The sequence below is a fragment of the Mus caroli genome, chromosome X (genome assembly GCF_900094665.2).
Source record: "Mus caroli chromosome X, CAROLI_EIJ_v1.1, whole genome shotgun sequence".
Classification (NCBI taxonomy): Eukaryota; Metazoa; Chordata; class Mammalia; order Rodentia; family Muridae; genus Mus; species Mus caroli.
In genome coordinates, this window is record NC_034589.1 from 114,240,441 (window position 1) to 114,262,139 (window position 21,699).

General features: G+C 35.4%; 1 non-coding gene across 1 annotated transcript; it reads left to right on the forward strand.

Annotated features, from left to right (window-relative positions):
- The first annotated feature begins 17,701 nt into the window (after positions 1–17,701).
- Positions 17,702–17,834, forward strand: LOC115030190. Its single transcript, XR_003835811.1, has one exon. It is a non-coding gene; the product is annotated as a small nucleolar RNA SNORA17 (small nucleolar RNA).
- Positions 17,835–21,699: the final 3,865 nt, after the last annotated feature.

Consider the following 21,699-nt stretch of genomic DNA (forward strand, 5'->3'; position numbering starts at 1 on the left):
AACAATACTTCTTTCTGCTTTAGGAATCTTAATATCTTTGCCTTGCAATGTACAGCTTTCTTGCTATCTTCTGATGTTGCCCATTTTGCTTCAAATAAAAATTCCTGTTGAGTGAACCAGGCTACTGCCTCAATTCTAAAATAGTACTCTTATCAATAATTGTTTTCTGCTTTTTCTTTTTCCAATTTGGCTGCACACAGCATAGAACATGTGGTTACTAGATTTAAATTCCTAATCATAAATCTCAAAATGTAATGGTCAATGTCTTATTCCTTGCAAATTAATTGCAGTCTTCTAAGTCAGCTTATAAGATCTCACAATATAAAGTCAGTCTGTATTTTCACGTTTTTAGTCATTTTATTTGCTCAAAAGTTTTAATTATGTAAATGATTGAATTAATGCTTTCTGATTTCCAGCTTTATTTATTGTAACCGTAATTCTTTCTCAGTTGTCTTGGTTTAATAATCCTGTTTCCTTTCTATACTTCTTTTATTTCTAAGTTATCATTTTACTAATTCTTTGTTTTGTTTTGTTTGCTTGTTTTTTTTTTTTTTTTCGACACAGGATTTCCCTGTGTAGCCCTGGCTGTCCTGAACTCATTCTGAAGACCTGGCTGACCCTGAAATCAGAAATCTGCCTGTCTCTGCCTCCCAAGTGCTGGGATTAAAGGCGTGTGTCACCATTGCCTGGCTATCATTTTACTAATTCTTAAAGTCTTGCTTGGAGTTCTATTTCTCTACATGAAAATTCTTTATTTCATTCTTTATATATGAACTCTTTCACTGTTTGAGTGATCATACCATTTATTCAGTCTGTCTTATACTTTGTATCTTAAATATTTTTGTTGTTGTCTTACTTCTTACAATGAAGTGAAATCTCTTTTAGTTTATAGCCTATTACACATACCAGTACCTATCTGAATTCCTACCACTATGCTTTGCATGTAGCAGGTAATAAATTGGTAGTTATTGAACTGAGTTTAGTAGCAACATTTTTGCCTGAGGATGTCTGTTCAATATCTTGTAAAACTACTAGGAATGAAAGAAGATGAACAAAGTTCCATTAATCAAATCCCTACTTTTGAATTATCAGTCCAAATTTTGCTAAGTTTGGCAAAGTTAATATAAGTCAATGTTAATTCTTTTTGCAAAGTGCAATTACCTGTAATTTATCTTCTGAGTTAGGCATTTTCATATTGAAAAGAGAACATATTAACAATTACGTTGGGGCCTGGAAAGAAATAACATTAAGAATAATTGCGCTGGGCGTGGTGGCACACACCTTTAATCCCAGCCCTCGGGAGGCAGAGGCAGGTGGATTTCTGAATTCGAGGCCAGCCTGGTCTACAAAGTGAGTTCCAGGACAGCCAGGGCAACACAGAGAAACCCTGTCTCAAAAGACCAAAAAAAAAAAAAAAAAAAAAAGAATAATTGCTACTCTTGCATAGTACCTATGATTGGTTCATAACATCTGCATGGTTACTAACAACCATAAGTAGCTCCAGTGCCAGGATATTTGAAGTCATGTTTTCCACAAGCACCAGAGTCACATATGGTAAACATACACTTCACCTAAAATAATAACAAATAAATATATTTAAAAGCGAGTGTAGCAGGAAAATAAACTTAAAATAAGATCACATTGAACATACTGGGCAACATAAAATATTACTATACTTTATGCGAACCTTAATTCACATTATTATGCATTCTTTCTGTTAACAGAAGTTGGTATACAAGCAACTGGGAGAGAAAAAAATAACAATCATATTCACCAGTTGTAGACATTACAAGCAATTATAGAAACTATTAGGAAAAATATTCTTACTGGCACAATAGTGGCACAGTTGTTACAAGGCCTAATCACTTGATTTCTTAGTGGTTGTGAGGCCTATATTACAGGAGGAATTCCATGCCTTATATAGTGAGACTGATCATAGACAATAGAAATGAATTTACAAGTTTTACTTAATTTCCAACATGCCTTCTAGATATTTATGTTTCTATACATAGACTAGTGAAGTCCTCATTCTTGAAACTTCTTTTTTGTTACAAACCTATATATTAATACAAATATTCATGGTGTGTCAAAGTGCTGAGAATGACAGTGGAATACTCTCACAAAAACGGGTCATCCATATCAATTTTTCCAAATTTCACCTAATATCTTGGAAATGGGGCCAGAAGTCATGTGAAAGCTGAACAATGAGGAAGAATGCAAATTCAAAACAAACATAAATTCAAAACCAATACAAAGTTACAGGAGTGAAATGGGGACTTAATAACAGAAAGTGGAGCATGGTAGGTATGGGTAGATAAGGGAAGATAGATGCATATCACAAGAATGTATTGCATAAATGACTATAGTAAAAAAAACAATACAGAATAAAATAAATTTACACATTAAATCTGTCTATAAATATTATAAATATACATAATTTAATTGCAACAATGAAAATTTCATATTTTCAGTTGTAGTTATTTTTGCCTAAGCATTGCCAAGTATTTTATTAGCTTTAATAAATCAATAAATATTACTTTATATTTTTATTTAAAGTAATATAAGCTGAATTTTTTAATGTTTCTTTCAAATTTTCCTTATTACTTTAGAAATTTTATTACAACATATATATTATAAACAACATAAACATTTCCCAACATGAAAATTGTTAAATAAATATTATAGAACAAAACAATAAATTAATTACATTATCATTAAATATGTTTGAAAAGTGCTTTGTAGATATGTGTATTTGTTTTCCTAACTTTTAAATTTTAATTTTAGAATTTGTGCTTTATATTTTGTATTAATATCTGACAAATAGTAATTTTTATGGAGATGCTATGATACAGCATGTGGAACGCAATCCCATCTATAAAACAAGTATTGCATCTAAGGTTCAATGAACACTATGGATGGGAGGGGCAAAATACTGTAAAATCAAAGGTTTAGAGAGTTTGCTGTCAAATTGTACCTCTTATGAATGTCAGAAACTACACCCCACTAAATTCAGTTCTCTTTCTTAATTCTCTCTCAACCACCCTCCCCTCATTCAGGAATAGGCTAGAAATCTAGGTCAATTGAATGTCCCTGGAATCTATGAGGATGATCCTAGCTAAGATTCCTAACAATAGGTGATGTTGCCTCCTGTAATAAAGCAATACTTCCAATGGAGGGATGGGGATACCAACATAGCCAGAAAACCTTCGACCCACAATTTTTCCTGCATATAAGGGAACAGAAAGTGAGGTAATGGACAATCAATAACTAGCCCAATTTGAGTCCAATGCCATAAGAGACAGCCTTCACATGAAACTATTAATAATATTCTGCTCTACTTGGAGACAGGAGGCTAGTATAGCAGTTATCTGAGTGGTTTCACCAAGCAGCTGATGAAAACAGATGCAGAGACCCATAGACAAACATTAGACAGAGTTCCTGGAATCTTATGAAATATGGGGAAGAATGGTGGAAAGAGCCAGAGTGGTCAGAACTCTACAAGAAATCTTACATAATCAATTAATCTGGGTCTATAGGTGCTCACAGAGACTGAACTATGGACCAGAAAGCAGGCATAGAATGGACCTAGGCCCCCTACACATATGTAACAGATGTACAGATTGGTCCACATGTGGGACCTCTTACATCAGGATCAGGGACAATCTCTGACTCTGTTGACTGCCTTTTAATCCTTTTCCTCTACCTGGACAACCTTGTCTAGCCTCAATAGAAGAAGATATACCCAGTCTTCTACAACTTGATATGTCAAGGCAGGTTTGTATCTGTAAGAGTTCTCTACTTGTCTGAGGAGAAAGAAATGAGAAATAGGGCAGGAGAAGTTGATTGGAAGTGACCTTGATGAGAAGATGGAAGAAAAACTGATACGTATATATGAAGTAAATTAATTAACTAATGAAAAAATAAAAGCATTAACAACCGTCTCCCCCCGTCTCCCCCCCAAAAAAAAGCAACTACAGCTATAAAGTCTCACCAACATGACTGTCTACACAGGGGCTGAACAAGAAGGACATCAATTGTCATGACAAAGTAGACAGACTTCAACTCTACACAAAGAATTACAGGCATCTAATGAAAACTGAAAGTTAGAGAATTAGTCTTCTCCTGAGAAGACTACACCAAATTGTTATTTAATAACAAATAATCAGTTCTAAAAACATGCATGCAAGTAACATTATACAAACTGAATGAGTTATACTTAAAAATAAAAAATATATATACATACATATATTACATGCCAATTAATGAAAAACAAAACATAACATGGATTTGAAATAGAGTAAGAAGTAGTTTATGGGAGAATTTGTAGGGTGAAAAGGGAAGAAATAAATTATGTAATTATAATCTCAAAAATAAAAGAAAAAAATTTCAACAGACTGTTTATCCTACACAAAGTTAACAAACTCATGAGGATTTTAGGAATCTTAGATTCAGACCCTTTTTGTACCCTTTAATATAGGAACTTTAGTGCAGAAAGCTCAAAAGCAGTCTCTTCCTTATCTGGAATGTTTCAACATAGTAGTACTATGAGGTCAGTGCCTATGCCAAGGCAAGAACTGCAAGTAGTCATCTCTCTAAAATTATTCCTCAATTTTACAGGACTATGAAATTTAATCAACAAATTGGATGTGGCTTCCCATGAATGATTTACTCATTCAATATTCACATATGATAAAAGTACTAAACACACATGTGTTATCTCTTATTTTATTAGTGAATTCTCTATTAGCAAATGTGCTTTCTCTGGAAATATACCTATGGCATTATAGTGGCTATAATAACAATAAAAATTAAAAGACTCTAAATCTTATTCACCTAAATACAAAACAGTACAGACACCTAAGTACAAGTACAATCATCATTTAAATATTTATTGGCGACATATTTAATTCACAATTGCTTTTGTACTTCTAGAGTAGTTTTTATTCCTGTTTCATTTTTAGAAAGGAAACATGAATTAATAATATCCTCTGTGCTTATCCTAATTGGGTGATGGTATCCAGTTATTAATAAAATCAATTCTTCACACAACTCAAAAATTAAAAATAAATTAACTGGAGAAAATTTGACAAAAGTTTAATGTTCACAAGAAAAATATAGGCAAACTGATTCCTATATTCTATTATTGGCAAACATCCATATAAAATACTTTTCCTACCATGCAATCAAATTTTAACAGAGGTAAACCAACAGTAGATACGTGTTAGTAAAACAGAGATTTGAGACCATTTATGAACAACTATGTAAAAATAACTATGTTAAAATAATACTCTCTATATGGATGATGTAAGGAAACTAATTAATAATTCACTTTAAAACATTTTAACAACAGTGCTGAAAGAGTATGTGAAAAATTTAGTTCCAATACCTTAGTTCCAAGTTCACAGTTTTCAGTAAATTATTTGATATCTTTACAAAAAGAAATTTATGTTACACATTTTTCTAGAATTGTAAGTCCAAAAGTCTCTAAAGGATATGACAGTTTAAGTGACTTATATTTAGATTCTACATCCCAGGTTAGTTTTTTTTTATTACTCTAAGCTTGCAAGATATATGCATTTAAAAAGCATGTTTCTGCTTATATTGTCAATAAAATGAAGTTTTCTTACCATACACCTTCAATATATCAACTAACTGTGAATAAAAAGGACTATGATTTACATAAATAAGTAAAAGTTACAAAATTTAAACAGATTCTTGGTTGATTATCTGTTTCTAAGAATATCTAACTTTCAACTAACCAAAATATTTCACTTTTAATTTGTTGTACTTAGAATTGAATAATAGTGTGTGTGCATTCACTCTCTGTGTAATATAATAATTCTCTTTGTGAATTTCACTGGCTGTGGCATAAATAATTGAAGCAATGAATTACAGACATGCAGAATATAGACTAATACTCAGTTTAGTTGTTAAAAAAAGCCTAAAGTATATCTGCATAAATTTACACAAATAATAAGCCATCAAATGCATATTTAAAGAGAAAATGAAGATGCATCTCATATAAGCCTTCTATTATGCCTGAAGTTAAAATGAAAACTGTGCAAGATGTTTAGCTTATTCTTGTCTTTTGCTTTAAAAGAACACAAAAGAAATTATATCTTTTATTTATTTCTAGCTTTTGCTATCAATTTTGCCTTTCTAATTGATATAGGTTTAGCATATTTTTTTTTTGTACTTTGAGGAAAAGTTTCACTGATATATTTCTTCATTAATGCAGGTATTTAAAAACAAATTGATTTTGTGATTTTTATGTGATAATTCAAAACAGTTTCATTAAATATATGATGTCTTCAACAACAACATTAAAGTGACTGAAACATTTAGGTTTCTGCGATGATAATGAAGGAAAAAAAAGCTGGTATGTTAGTTTACAGGTCCATGTAGAGGAATTTTTATTAGATATTTTCTTTATTTACATTTCAAATATTATCCCCTTTCCTGTTTTTCCTCCAAAAACTCCCTCCCCCCTATTTAGTCCCCCTCTCCTTGCTTACAAACCCAGCCACTCTGACTTCATGGCCCTGGCATTCCCCTATACTGGGGTATAGAGCCTTCACAGGACCAAGGGCCACTCCTCTCATTGATGACTGACTAGGACGGCCTCTGTTACATATGCAGCTGGAGCCATGAGTCCCAACATGTGTACACTTTGGTTGGTGGTTTAGTCCTTGGGAGCTCTGAGGGCACTGGTTAGTTTATATTGTTGTTCCTCCTATGGGGCTGTAAACCCCTTCAACGCCTTGGGTAATTTCTCTAGCTCCTTTATTGGGAACCCTGTTCTCAGTCCAATGGATGCCTGTGAGCATCCCCTTCTGTATTTGTCAGGTACTAGAAGAGTACTACTTAGCTATTAAAAGCAATGAATTTATGAAATTCTTAGGCAAATGGATGGATCTGGAGAATATCCTGAGTGAGGTAACCCAATCATAAAAGAACACATATGATATACACTCACTGATAAATGGATATTAGCCCAGAAGCTCCGAATACCCAAGGTAAAATTCACAGACCTCATGAAACTCAAGAAGGAAGACCAAAATTTAAACAGATTCTTGGTTTATTATCTGTGTCTAAGAACAGAAAAATCAAAGTGTGGATACTTCAATTCTTCTTAGAATGTGGAACAAGATACCCATTTAAGGAGTTATGGAGGCAAAGTGTGGAGCAGAGACTGAAGGAATGTCCATCCAGGGACTGCCCCACCTGTGGATCCATACTATATACAATCACCAAACCCAGACAATATTTTGGATGCCGACAAGTGCTTGCTGACAGGAGCCTGATATAGCTGTCTCATGTAGAGGTATTTTAATCCAGTAACATGATTGTGCTGGCAAGAGATCACATCCACACATCTTCTTGGTTTGTGATCTGGCTGGAATACATGTATGACATTGGGATATACCTTTATTTTGAAACAAATACAGTCATGTTTGAAAGTAACCTCTAATTGAGGAGCAGACAAGGTGATGAATCACAGAAATACTTGACAGAATGAATCAGAAAAAGGATTTGCCAAGCTCTCAGGAGATCAGCCAGGAAAGATTCCCTGCTTAAGAGCAGTGCAGATTGGGACAGAAGCTGTTTTACTGGGATGCTTTAAAGACACAGTTCATAAGTAAAGACAGAATGAAGCAGAACATGAAAGGAGACAGACTATTTAAGACATAGTATCAGAATAATCTTTAGGACTGGCAGAGGAATTTACTCAGAAGCCAAGGAAAGTTAGTTTGAATCTGTCAGCTTAGAGAAGAATTTGGGCCAAAACAGAGGAGTAGAACCAGAGCTAGAAAGGTTGGCTTTATTCAGTAATAACAAGTAGAGACCGAAAAGGTTCTATACCTAGATTAGACTGTACAGAGTCAAGATTCTTCCAGACTTAAGCCTAGGGATAGTTACATAGGAATGCTCTGGACTCAGCCCAAACTATGTAGTGACACAGCTTGGGCATGGCTCTCATCTCTTCACATCATCTGACGAAATCAAAATGGCATTTATAGGACCCAAACAAAGCAAATGCTTCAAAACTGAAAAGGAAATATTGATGGATGTCATATCAAAAGATAGAAGATAAAAATATATTTAAAAACTTGTTTAGTCTCAGTATAAGAAATAACTATATTAATAGAAGGTCAGTTATCATGAGCAGTGGAAAATTCAGATGGAGCATCCAGTATGTGCAATTTAACTGGGTGGGTTACTGCCTATTTTGTTAGCACTGTGAGTTAAAAAACAAACAAACAAACAAACAAACAAAAAACACACCAGAACGTTGGCCTCCAGGGAGGGCACTGAGTTAGGGACTCAGGTGATATTACCTTCCTCTATCCAAAACACTCAGAGACCAGTCCACACTGCAGAGCACTCTAGCCACAGAAGCAATGGAGATTTTTGGACAGGGTTCCTTTGGGCCGTCATCCTCTGCCAGGAGACAGAGCTGATCCTCAGATATCTGTGCACCTTTTCTGCCAGAGGAGAGCTTGCCTGCAGAGAGTGGTTTGACCTCAGGGACTCAGGAGAAAGTTGGACTCACAGGAGTGCTTACAGAGGCAAACAGAATAACAGGAGGAACAAGTTCCAGCCAGAGACAGCTAGAATATCTAACACCAGAGATTACCAGATGGTGAAAGGAAAACATAAGAATCTTACTAACAGAAACCAAGACTACTCAACATCATTAGAACCCAGTACTCCTACCACAGCAAGTCCTGGATACCCCAAGATACCCAAGAAGAAAGATTCAGATATAAAATCATATCTCATGACGCTGTTAGAGGATTTTAAGAAGGGCATTAATAACTCAGTTAAAAAAATACAGGAGAACACTGCTAAAGAGTTAGAAGTACTTATAGAGGAAGCACAAAAGTCCTTAAAGAATTACAGGAAAATACAACCAAGCAGGTGATGGAATTGAACAAAAACATACAAGATCAAAAAATGGAAGTAGATACAATAAACAAAACACAAAGGGAGACAACTCTGGAGATAGAAATCCTAGGAAAGAAATCAGGAACCACAGATGTGAGCATCAGCAACCAAATACAACAGATGGAAGAGAGAATCTTAGATGGCAGAAGATTCCACAGAAAACATGGACACAACAATCAAAGAAAATGCAAAATGCAAAGATCCTAACTAAAAACATCCAGGAAATCCAGGACACAATGAGAAGATCAAACCTAAGGATAATAGGAGTAGATGAGAATGAAGATTTTCAACTTACATTGCCAGCAAATATCTTCTATAAAACTATAGAAGAAAACTTCCCTAACCTAAAGAAAGAGATGCCCATGAACATACAAGAAGCCTACAGAACTCCAAGTAGACTGGACCAGATAAGACATTCCTCCTGAAACATAATAATCAGAACACCAAATGCAATAAATAAAGATAGAATATTAAAAGCATTAAGGGAAAAGGGTCAAGTAACATACAAAGGCAGACCTTTTAGAATTACACTAGACTTCTCACAAGAGACTATGAAAGCTAGAAGATTCTGAACAGATGTTATACAGACACGAAGAGAACACAAATGCCTGCCCAGGCTACTATACCCAGCAAAACTCTCAGTTATCATAGATGGAAAAGCCAAAGTAGTCCATGACAAAAAACAAATTCACACAATATCTTTCCATGAATCCAGCCCTTCAAAGGATAATAAAGGGAAAACACTAACACAAGGAGAGAAACTACACCCTAGAAAAAGCAAGAAAGTAATCTTTCAGCAAACCTCAAAGAATATAGCCACAAGAACAGAATCCCAACTTTAACAACAAAAATAACAGGAAGGAACAATTACTTTTCATTAATATATCTTAATATCAATGGAGTCAATTCCATAATACAAAGACATAGACTAACAGACTGGTTACATAAAGAGGACACAACATTTTTCTGCATACAGGAAACCCACCTCAGGGACAAAGACAGTGAGAGACCAAACTGTGGGAAACTAGACCCACAACAACTCTCACCCTAAAGATCTGGCTGACCCTTTGAAGGGAATTATGTCACCCCCTACTTCATTGTCTCCACCTGGTGTCTGGGACTGCCAGCTTCACTCCCTCCTTCATGTATCCACTTGGTGACTGGAACTGATTAGATAAAGCCAGCTTCACCTCCTTCTCCATGTCTCCATTTGGTGCCTGGGACTGTTTATGGCATTCCAAGATAAACTGCAGAACGTTTGAAGGCTGCTCCGGACTGTTTTAGGGCAGACATTACAAAATAAGCTGCAAGATGCCTACAATCAGCATCTGTCACAATGTCCATCCCTTTTCTCTGTATTTTATTATACCCCCTCAACCCTCCTTATTTTCTCTCACTGTGTGCTTATAATCAGGCTCCTAGCCTCCATTACACAGACCTTGACAACTCTTTACTTGGTCTCGCTTCCCTTTCTCCGCCCATTTCTCTTCCAGGCCTTGGTCCTCCTCGACCCATAACTAAATCCTGCTGGACAGGACAAAAGACAGACACTACCTCAGAGTATACGGCTGGAAAACAATTTTCCAATCAAATGGTCCCAAGAAACATGCTGGAGTAGCCATTCTAATATCAAAAAAAAAAAAAAATCGACTTCCAAGTCAAAGTTATCAAAAAAGACAAGAAGGGGCACTTTATACTCATCAAAGATAAAATATTCCAGGATGAACTCTCAATTCTCAGTATCTCTGCTCCAAATGCAAGGGCATGCACATTCATTAAAGAAACTATAGTAAAGCTCAAAGCACACATGAACCACATACAATAATATTGTGAGATTTCAACACACCACTCTCATTGATGGACAGATCCTGGAAACAGAAATTAAACAGACACACATTGAAACAAACAGAAGTTAAGAAAGAAATGGATTTAACAGATATCTACACAACATTTTATACTAAAAAAAAAAAAAAGATATACTCTCTTCTCAGTACCACATGGTACCTTCTCCAAAATTGACCATATAATTGGTCATAAAACAGACCTCAAAAGATAAAATAATACTGAAATTATCCCATGCATCCTATGAGATCACCACAGACTAAGGCTGTTCTTCAATAACAATGTAAATTATAGAAAGCCAACTTTCACATGGAAGCTGAACAACACTCTACTCAATTATAAATTGGTCATAGAAGAAATAAAGAAGGAAAGCAAAGACTTTTTAGAGTTTAATGAAAATGAAGCCACAACATACCCAAACTTATGGGATACAATGAAAGCATTCCTAAGAGGGAAACTCATATCTCTGAGTGCTGCCAAAATGAAACTAGAGAGAGCACACACTAGCAGCTTGATAGCTCACTTAAAAGCTCTAGAACAAAAGGAAAAAAATTCACCCAAGAAGAGTACATTGAAGGAAATACTTAAACTCAGGTCTGAAATCAACCAAATGGAAGCAAAAAGAACTGTACAAAAAAATCAACCAAAGGAGGAACTAGTACTTTGAGAAAATCAACAAGATAAATAAACACTTAGCCAGACTAACTAGAGGGCACAGGGACAGTATCCTTTTGTTTGTTTGTTTGTTTGTTTGTTTTGTTTTTTGTTTGTTTGTTTTAATTTTTGGTTTTTTTGAGACAGAGTTTCTGTGTGCAGTCCTGGCTGTACTGGAACTCACTTTGCAGACCAGGATGGCCTCAAACTCAGAAATCCACCTGCCTCTGCCTCCCAAATGCTGGGATTACAGGTGTGCACCACCACTGCCCCGGCCCAGGGACAGTACCCTAATTGACAAAATCAGAAATGAAAAAGGAGATATAACAAATGAATCTGAAGAAAACCAAAAAATCTTGTCCTACTACAAAAGGCTATACTCAACAGAACTGGAAAACATGGATGAAATGGACAATTTTCTAGACAGATTCCAGGTACCAAAGTTGAATCAAGATCAGGTTAATGATCTAAACAGCCCTCAAGAAATAAAAGAAATGTCCCCTAGAAAATAAAAGCAGTCATTAAAAGTCTCCCAACCAAAAAAATCCCAGAACCAGATGGGTTTAGTGCAGAGTTCTACTAGACTTTCAAATAAGACCTAATTCCAATACTCCTTAAACTATTCTCCAAAATAGAATCAGAAGGTACTCTACCCAATTCATTCTATGGATCCACAAGTACTCTCATGCCTAAACCACACAAAGACCCAACAAAAAAAGAGAACTTCAGACCAGTTTCCCTTATGATAATCTATGCAAAAATACTCAATAAAATTCTGGCAAACTGAATACAAAAACACATCAAAATGATCATCCATCATGATCAAGTAAGTTTCATCCCAGGGATTCAGGGATGGTTATTATAAGGAAATCATTCAATGCAATCTACTCCATAAACAAACTCGAAGACCACAGCCACATGATCATATAATTAGAAGCTGAGAAAGCACTTGTCAAATCCAGCACCCATTCATGATAAAAGTCTGGGAAAGATCAGGAATTCAAGGCCCATACCTAAACATAATAAAAGCAATATATAGAAAACCAGTAGCCAACATCAAACTAAATGAAAAGAAATTGAAGCAATCCCACTAAAATCAGGGACAAGTCAAGGTTGCCCACTTTCTCTCAACCTATTCAATATAGTACTTGAAGTCTTAGCCATAGTAGTTCGACAAGAAAGGAAATCAAGGGGTTACAAATTGGAAAGGACGAAGTCAAAATATCACTATTTACAGATGATATGATAGTATATATAAGTGACCCTAAAAATTCCACCAGAGAACACCTAAATCTGATAAACAGCTTTAGAGCAGTACCTGGATATAAAATTAACTCAAACAAATTAGTAGCCTTTCTCTACAGAAAGGATAAATAGGCAGAAAAAGAAATTAGGGAAACAATACCCTTTACAATAGTCACAAATAATATAAAATACATTGGTGTGACTCTAACTAAGGAAGTGAAAGATCTGTATGATAAGAACTTCAAGTCTCTGAAGAAAAAAGATTGTCAGGATTAATATAGTAAAAATGGCCATCTTGCTGAAAGCAATCTACAGATTCAATGCAATTCCCGTCAAAATTCCAACTCAATTCTTCACAGAATTAGAAAGGGATATTTGAAAATTTATCTGGAATAACAAAAAACCTAGGATAGCAAAAACTATTGTCAAGAATAAACGAACCTCTGGTGGAATAACCATCGCTGACCTCAATCTGTACTACAAAGCAATTGTGATAAAAACTGCATGGTACTGGTACAGAGACAGACAGGTAGATCAGCAAAATAGAATTGAAGACCCAGAAATGAACCCCCACACCTGTGGTCACTTGATATTTGACAAAGGAGCTAAAACCAACCAGTGGAAACAAGGCAGCATTTTCAACAAATGGTGCTGGAACAACTAGTGGTTCTCATGTAGAAGAATGCAAATTGATCCATTGTTGTCTCCTTGCACAAAGCTCAAGTCTAAGTGGATCCAGGAACTCCATATAAAACCAGAGACACTGAAACTTATAGAGGAGAATGTGGGAAAATCCTCAAAGATATTGGCACAGGAAAAAAATTCCTGAATAAAACACCAGTGGCTGGTGCTATAAGATCTAGAATCAACAAGTTGGACCTCATAAAATTGCAAAGTTTCTGTAAGGCAAAAGGCACTGTCAGTAAGAAATAAAAGCCACTAACATATTGGGAAAGGATCTTTATCAATCCTAAATTTGATAGGGGACTTATTTATACCCAATATATACAGAGAATTAATAAGCTGGACTCCAGAAAATCAAATAAGGCTATGAAAAAATGGGGTACAGAGCAAATCAAAAATTTTCAACTGAGGAATACCGAATGGCTGAGAAGCACCTGAAAAAAATGCTCAAAATCCTTAATCATCAGGGATTTGCAAATCAAAACAACTTTGAGATTCATCTCACAGCAGTCAGAATGGCTAAGATCAAAAATTCTGGTGACAGCAGATGCTGTTGAGGTTGTGGAGAAAGAGAAACACTCCTCCATTGCTGGTTGGATTGTAAGCTGGCACAACTACTCTGGAAATGAGTCTGGCAATTCCTCAAAAAATTGGACATAATACTATGAGTTGATCTATCAATATCCCTCCTGGACATATATCCAGAAGATGCTCTACCTTGTAATAAAGACACATGCTCCACTATGTACATATCAGCCTTATTTATAATATTCAGAAACTGGAAAGAACCCAGATGTCCCTCAATAGAGGAATGGATACAGAAAATGTGGTACATTTACACAGTGGAATACTACTCAGCTCTTAAAAACAATGAATTTATGAAATTCTTAGGCAAATAGATGGATCTGGAGGATATCAACGTGAGTGAGGTAACCCAATCAAAAAGAACACACATGATGCACACTCACTGATACATGGATATTAGCCCAGAAACTTAGACTACCCAAGATACAATTTGCAAAACACATGAAACTCAAGAAGAAGGAAGACCGAAGTGTAGATACTTTGTTGTTCCTTCTTAGAATGGGGTACAAAATATCCATGGAAGTAGTTATAGACTCAAAGTTCAGAACTGAGATGGAAGGAATGACCATCCAGAGACTGCCCCTTCCAGTGTTTTATCCCATAAACAACCACCAAACCCTGACACTATTGTATTTGCCAACAAGATTGTGGTGACAGGACCCTGATATAGCTATCTCTTGTGAGTCTATGCCAGTCTCTGGCAAATTCAGAAGTGGATGCTCACAGTCATCTATTAGATTGAACACTGGTTCCCCCAATGAAGGAGCTAGATACTGTACCCAAGGAGCTTAAGTGGTCTTCAACCCTATAGGAGAAACAATATGAATTAGCCTGTACCTCCAGAGTTTTTGCCTCTAGTTGCATATGTAGCAGAGGGTGGCCTAATCGGCCATCAATGGGAGGAGAGGCCATTGATGTTGCTAAGATTATATGCTGTGGTACAGGGAAATGCAGGACCAGGAGCGGGAGTGGGTGGGGAGCAGGATGGGGGGAGGATACAGTGGACTTTTGGAGAGAAAACTAGGAAAGGGGATAGCATTTGAAATGTAAATGAAGAGAATATCTAATTTAAAAATTAAATTAAAAAAAAAACACCAACAACATGAGAGATAATGGAAATGGCTTGTTAATACATGGATATAGGGAGATGCTACAGATTCAAATAACTAATAAGTTCAAAAGAATTACACTTCTGGTCATTCTCTAAACTCAGCTTTTGGTGTAAGAAATACCAAGACAAACCCATAATTCCAAGAATCAATGATATTTTTCTGTGTGGAATTTTCCAAGGAACTTTTTTAAACCTGATTTTACATTTTTCCTCAGATTTTACTCTTATACTATATATATATCAGAACTAACAGGGAAAGAAGATTGAGTAGAGGGAGTAAAAATTTTTACAGTAAAATATTTTGTATGGATATTATATTGGTTGATACAAACCAACACATATCTGTCTAATCCCATGAAATGTACAAATAAAAATATAAAATGCTATTACAGACTGTGGAGGCTAGCTGATAATGATGCATCATTTTAGGTTCATATATTGTGTCAAATATCGAGCTATGGTGGGGAATTAGATTGGAAGGAAATTGTTCATGTGAAGAGACTCATTCTGAATTTTCTATTCCTTTTTGCTCTGAATCTAGAGAACTCTAAAAGAGTATACTTTCAAAAATTCTTTAAGACCTAATTGCTTTCTATCAGAAAATTAATTCCTTGAATGTAAAATGAAATGCAGTCTCTCTCTTTCTCTCTGTGTATATACAAATATGCATATATATATATATATATTATATGCACATTAAGTACTATATAGTATATGTAAAGTATATGTAATTTATATAGTATATAGAGATAACACCAATACCAGGATGTCAAATAAAAATTGTGGCAAAATCTCACATTAGAATTTTTGGAAATGTGTCCAGGAACATGGAGTTTGCAAAAGCTCTTTCACTCCAATTTAACTTCTCCTGAATAACTGCTTTTTATATCTTATATTTGCTATTCTAATGTATGGTTTCATTTTGAAATGCTTCAATATTATTTAACAGTCTCTAATAACTTTTAAAATTTGTTTAATATATGATTTGGGTTATAGCTATCCTTGTTAACTTTGATCATCCCTATATTACTCTGAGTCATCAGAGAAGTTGAGAATTGAGGATCTTAACTTGAAAGTTGTCCAAATAAAATTGGCCTGGAGGTATATTTATGAAGAACTTTCTGATTGATAAATGATGCAAGAAGGCCCAGCCCACTGTGTTTGTCACCATCCCTATGCAGGTGATCTTGGGCAGTGTAAGAAATCTTGCTAAGCATAAGCCTTAGGGTGAGTTATCAAACAAATTGGGTTCCACAATTTGGTTTTAAGTTTGTCCCTATGTGTTTGCTCTCACTTATTCTGGAGTACAGTGAAAATATATGACAATGAAACCTTTTCCTCTTTGTTCTAATTTGCTTGCCTTTTCCTGTGGTAAAACACTGACCCAAATCAGCTTGAAGTGGAAGGGTTTATTTTACCTTAGCACAGTGGTTCTCAACCTCCTAATGTTGGGACTCTGTAATCCAGTTCCTTGTGCTGTGCTTACCCTAACCATAAACTTATTTCCATTGTGACGTTATACTTGTACTTTTCTGCTGTTTTGAATCATAATGTAAATTTATGATCTGCAGTATATCTGATATGGGACTCCCATGAAAGGGCTGTTTAAATCCCAAAGGGGATTTGACCCACAGATTGAGAATTACTATCTTCAATATACAGTCTTTAGCTGAGGAAGTCAATGCAGGAACTCAAACAAGTCAGAAACCTAAAGGCAGCAGCTAAAGCAGAGGTCATGGAAGACTTGTGCTTACTGACTTGCTTTCTATGCCTACCTCATTCTGAGTTTTTATATAGTTGGAGACCATCTATCCACAGTGGCCTAGATCTTCCCATATCAGTCATTAATCAAGAAAACTTCTTTACAGGGCACAAACTTCCTTACAGGGCAAGGTAATGCAGGCAAATTCTCACCCAAGCTTCCCACTTCCTAGTTTTTGTCAGGTTGTCAAAATTAACAAGCACACTACCTTCAACTCCTTTTGGGAAGAGTGTGTTTGTTTGTTTGTTTGTTTGTTTGTTTGTTTTAATCACACTTATAGAAGTAAACTAACTAAAACGGGATATAAGTAAACTAGGAAAGTGAGCAAGCAAACTCTAATGAGTGTGTGGTAAGAATTTTGTAAAGGAAAATATTTGGTTATAACGCTAATAATAAAATATTAAATTAAAAATAATTAAATTAGATTTCATTAAGAAAATAAATGATTGTGGGATGTTCATCCCTAAATGAGATATCTGTAATTTCCTCACAACACCAAGGATCTGTTAAAGTTCTGCAAGAGGAAGCAAAAGCAGAGGTTGGGAAGGACTGCTATAAACTACTTTCTTCTGGACATGATGTCAAACTGGAGCTCAAATTCACAGTAATTACACAACGAATTCTTTCTTTACATTTAATTTAATTTATTATTAATGGATGTATATGTGTGCATGGTGTATGTATGTTTTGGGGGAGGGTGCTTGTGTGTAACACTGAGTTTGTGGCTCAGAGGGAAATCTGTGGAAGTTAGTTTTCTTTTCTTTGTGAGTTCTAGTCATTTGGATACACATTATTAGGTTTGTGGGCTAGTACCCAAAGAGCTATCCTGCCTGCATCTATAAAAATTCCTTTTTGAAAATGAACATGACCCTGCTCTCTGGAGGAGTTACAGGTATGGCTGCTATGTCACATTTGTTTTACTAGGTGGCAGAGAGGAGAAACGCTATAGCAATACTCAATATTTTAACCTACGAACATCTGATTGATTAATTACCTAACATTCACTGAAATAAAAAAAAAAAATCCTGACACAACCACCAGTCTGGGTCCCCAGGAGAAAGCAAGCTAAAAACTAGAAAAACTGCCTAGGACCATGGCCCCAGGCAGGAGAATAGTCAAGACAAAAATCCCTAGAAGGGGGTCACTTGGGTAGGCAAAGTTAGGAGTGGGCCTGATATGACCACCAGACTGGTGCCATAAGGCGCAAACTGGGAACTAGGCTGAGAAGACCACCAGTCTACAGCCGTGCAACCCTAGGGGAGTAGGCCATGCCCAGTCTGATGACTCATTAGCTCTCATGCCCTTCCAGCAACTTGACCTACATCTGCAACAACCAGGGGCAGCTTTACCTTTGCTAGAGAGCATCTCTCTCCTGGATATGCCAGCAACTATCTCTCATGACACCAGAGATAGCCTGCTGCTTCTAGACCAATGCTGGAGTATATTTAGTCCTCTTTACATAAAACAGAAAGTTTTTTCTAGTAAATACCAAAATATCAGGGTTCACTGTATGATCGAATATCCTAAAACATTTATTAGCTTTATATTTTGGAAATATTTTACCAAACACTTCAAAAGAATATATACTCTGTCAAATTTTTCATCCTTAAACTGGTTATCTTAATGGTGAATTTTCTTAATTAATTACATTTTATAAAGACTTAAGTGATTAGAAAGAACTGATGTATTCACAAAATAAATATATTTAACATTTTCATAATATTACATAAAATCAGATTGCTAATTGACATTATTTTCTGTGCCTGAAAAATTACGAACTTATATTTGCTCTGTGTGTGTGTCTGTGTGTGTGTCTTTCTATTGGTGATTGCTTCAGGTTTTTATTTCATGTTAATTCACTTTTCTTAACTTTTTATTAGTTCTTTTTGAAGTTCACATAGTGCAGCCCAATCCCACTCATCTCTCATCCGCTCATACCCACTCTCCACCTTTGAAACCATCCCCAGAATAAACCAAAAAATCTCACTTTGGGACTTGTTGTGTCACACTATACCCTTTTGTCCATACTTCTTTCCCTGTAAATGTTCATTGCAATGATTCCTTCATCTGGTACACATTTTCTGGCTTCTGCTACTCTATCAATACTGGAACCTCACAGTGACTTCTCTCAAGTATCCTCACATTGCCTTCTAGAAGCAGCAGGCAACAAGTTGACAGGGAAGGAACATTAAAATACCCACAGAGAGTAAGAGGGAGTCAGGAGGACAGACATAGAAATGCAAAGGAAGTAGAAAGGGAGGACCTTCAACTTTGGGGGTTGTTGAGACAGCAAGTACCTTTTCCTTTTGAGAAGGATGGTCAGGTGAGGGCCTTCTCTGCCTCTATGAGCTAGCAGGTTTTCACCCCAGCATCTGTCACCTGAATCATTATTAGCAAAATTTAAGCATTTAAAATTTTGTTTAAAAACAAGTATTGGTCTTCTATCATGCAGTACAATAACAGGGACAGAGAAATCATACCATCTACAGACAAACTAAGAAGTCATCACATTTGGAAAGTCACCTGTGAAGTCCTCAAGGGGAGAATTAAGGGTGGATGAAAACATAATACATGGTTCTAAAACCCTGTTTAGTTCTACTTTAGATGGCTTGAAAATAGTTTTATTATTATATATTTTATCCTTGATAGCCACAGGGCCTTTCTGTAACCTCTCAAAGAAAAAAGCTTTAGAAATACTGGAAAAAGAAAAATATAGAAAGTAGATTAGTAAGCTACAAATCTTAGAAAAACAAATGAAAATAAGAAAAATACTCAGACACAGAAGAATTTAAACAAGAATCTATAGTGCCACTGCATAATGCAACTGAAGAGTGGCAGCCCAAACATTATGAATGCTGAACTCAGTTAAACAAGAGTAATTTATTGAACATATACCCCAAGACTGAATTTCAGGACCACAAGAAAGGAATATCAAAAATTGGTTCTTTGACTGGGAATGACCCTTAACCTCAAGCACCCCTCAGTTATTGCTAAGCCAGTTCCCTCCATGAGGAGTTAAGTTTCCTGAACCTTCACAGTTGTTTTTCTTGGTTTGTTATTGACTGTAGTTTAATCTTGAATTTTGGAGACCCAAAGCAGGAGAGGTAAACAAAGCAAAACTCTGAGGGTCAAGAAGAGGTCAGGAGACATCTTGTTTCCTCTCTGGTTCCCACTGAGAGAATAAATGCCTGGTTCTGATTCTGGGTTCCTTTGATGGCATATCTGGTTATCTTTCCCTTCCCACCACCACTCTACAACCTCCAATACTACAAGGTTGTTTTTTGCTGCACTAATCTGTGCATGTTTGTCAGTCATTTTGTTTTGCTGCTTGATTGCTGTGATATCTCCTCACTGCTTAATTTAGTTTTAACTCATTTCAAGAATTTTAGAAAATAGCATCTAATTGAACACAGAAACAAAAACTGACAAACTGATACAGCTTTTGGAGTCCTGCACCTACATCTAGGAGTCTAGTGTGGCTAGACAATCTCTGCCTCCTGCCTTGATCAAACTGGCAACAAACAAGGGGTAGCAGCAGCTTTTTAGCATCTCTGGTAGAAAGTTGATGCCAATAAAAAACTCTGTGCTTTTGAGAACTGTATTCAACAAGTACCAGGGTGCTCCTCCCCTGCCTGTCTGTTTTAAATGTATAGTATCTGGCCACTACATCTTTATTTCTCACTGGTCTTAAATGTATTTTTCTACAAGTCTTGAATATAAACTATTGGTTTATAATTTGCACTGTATGATTAAAAGTCTGTATCAATGGTAACAGAAAGTTGGCTTAAAAATAAATAAATCAGGTTTAAAGCCATTCTCGGTAATAACACATGCAATGAGCCAACCCAAGGAAACAGGTTTGTAAAGATATTTTAAAATTGGAATAATATTTGTATGTAATCCTTGTCCTAGAAACAAGACTTTGAAAGATAGGATTTAAAAATATTTCTTTAACGAGGTATTAAAGCTGCACCTTCATGCATTTACATGCTAGAATTTATCTTGCTGGCAGCCAAACATTATAACATAACACTGAATTTTTTAAATTGTTAAAAATGTTGTTTTGTATTATAATAATTATGGTTATGCTCTACGACTTCACTCTGAAAAATATTCTTTATTTTGGTATTGGAAAAGGAAAATTTAAAAAGTATAGTTAAATATATAAAGCTGTGGATATTTTAAAAATTGTTGAATGATTTACTGGAATACCTTTGTTGATATATGGTAGTTACAATGAAGGAGAAGATTTATTGGATAACAGATATCAGGTTTTAAAGCTATGCAGGGGAGAAAATTATGATGAGAAGGGCTCAGGCAATACCTATATGGTGACTATGGATCAGATGATGGAAATAATGAATATGATAACAAAAGTTTTTTCTTTAACAAATGAAGTTACTGATTAATTCAATACTATGTCAATTAGATATGTATTCTTCGGTTTTTTCTGTTTTCTATTCCTCATTTTTGTTTTATTAGGTCAGCTATATATTGCTCTGTATATTATGATAATGATACCAAGAACAAAAATTAAAGAATTTTTATTAAAACAATTTTCTAGGTTTACAAAATTAAAAACATTAAGAATCACTGGCTCTTGAAATCAAACACACTTTCTTTCAGTTTTCCTGACCTGAACAAGATTCCAGCAAGCTTAAGGAGTGGATAAGAACACTCTCAGCCAAGATAACTGTCATTTTCCCCAACTTTTTAAACTTTTTTGCCCTGATACTAGCTGCAGCTAAAACTAAATCATATGGGAAAATGTTATGGTCTACAATATAAAGGTCAGAAAAGTCTCTAGTCTCTTTATGGAATATGTATATTGATTAAAAAGTTTTAGTTGGTACTAAAAGGGCCTTAA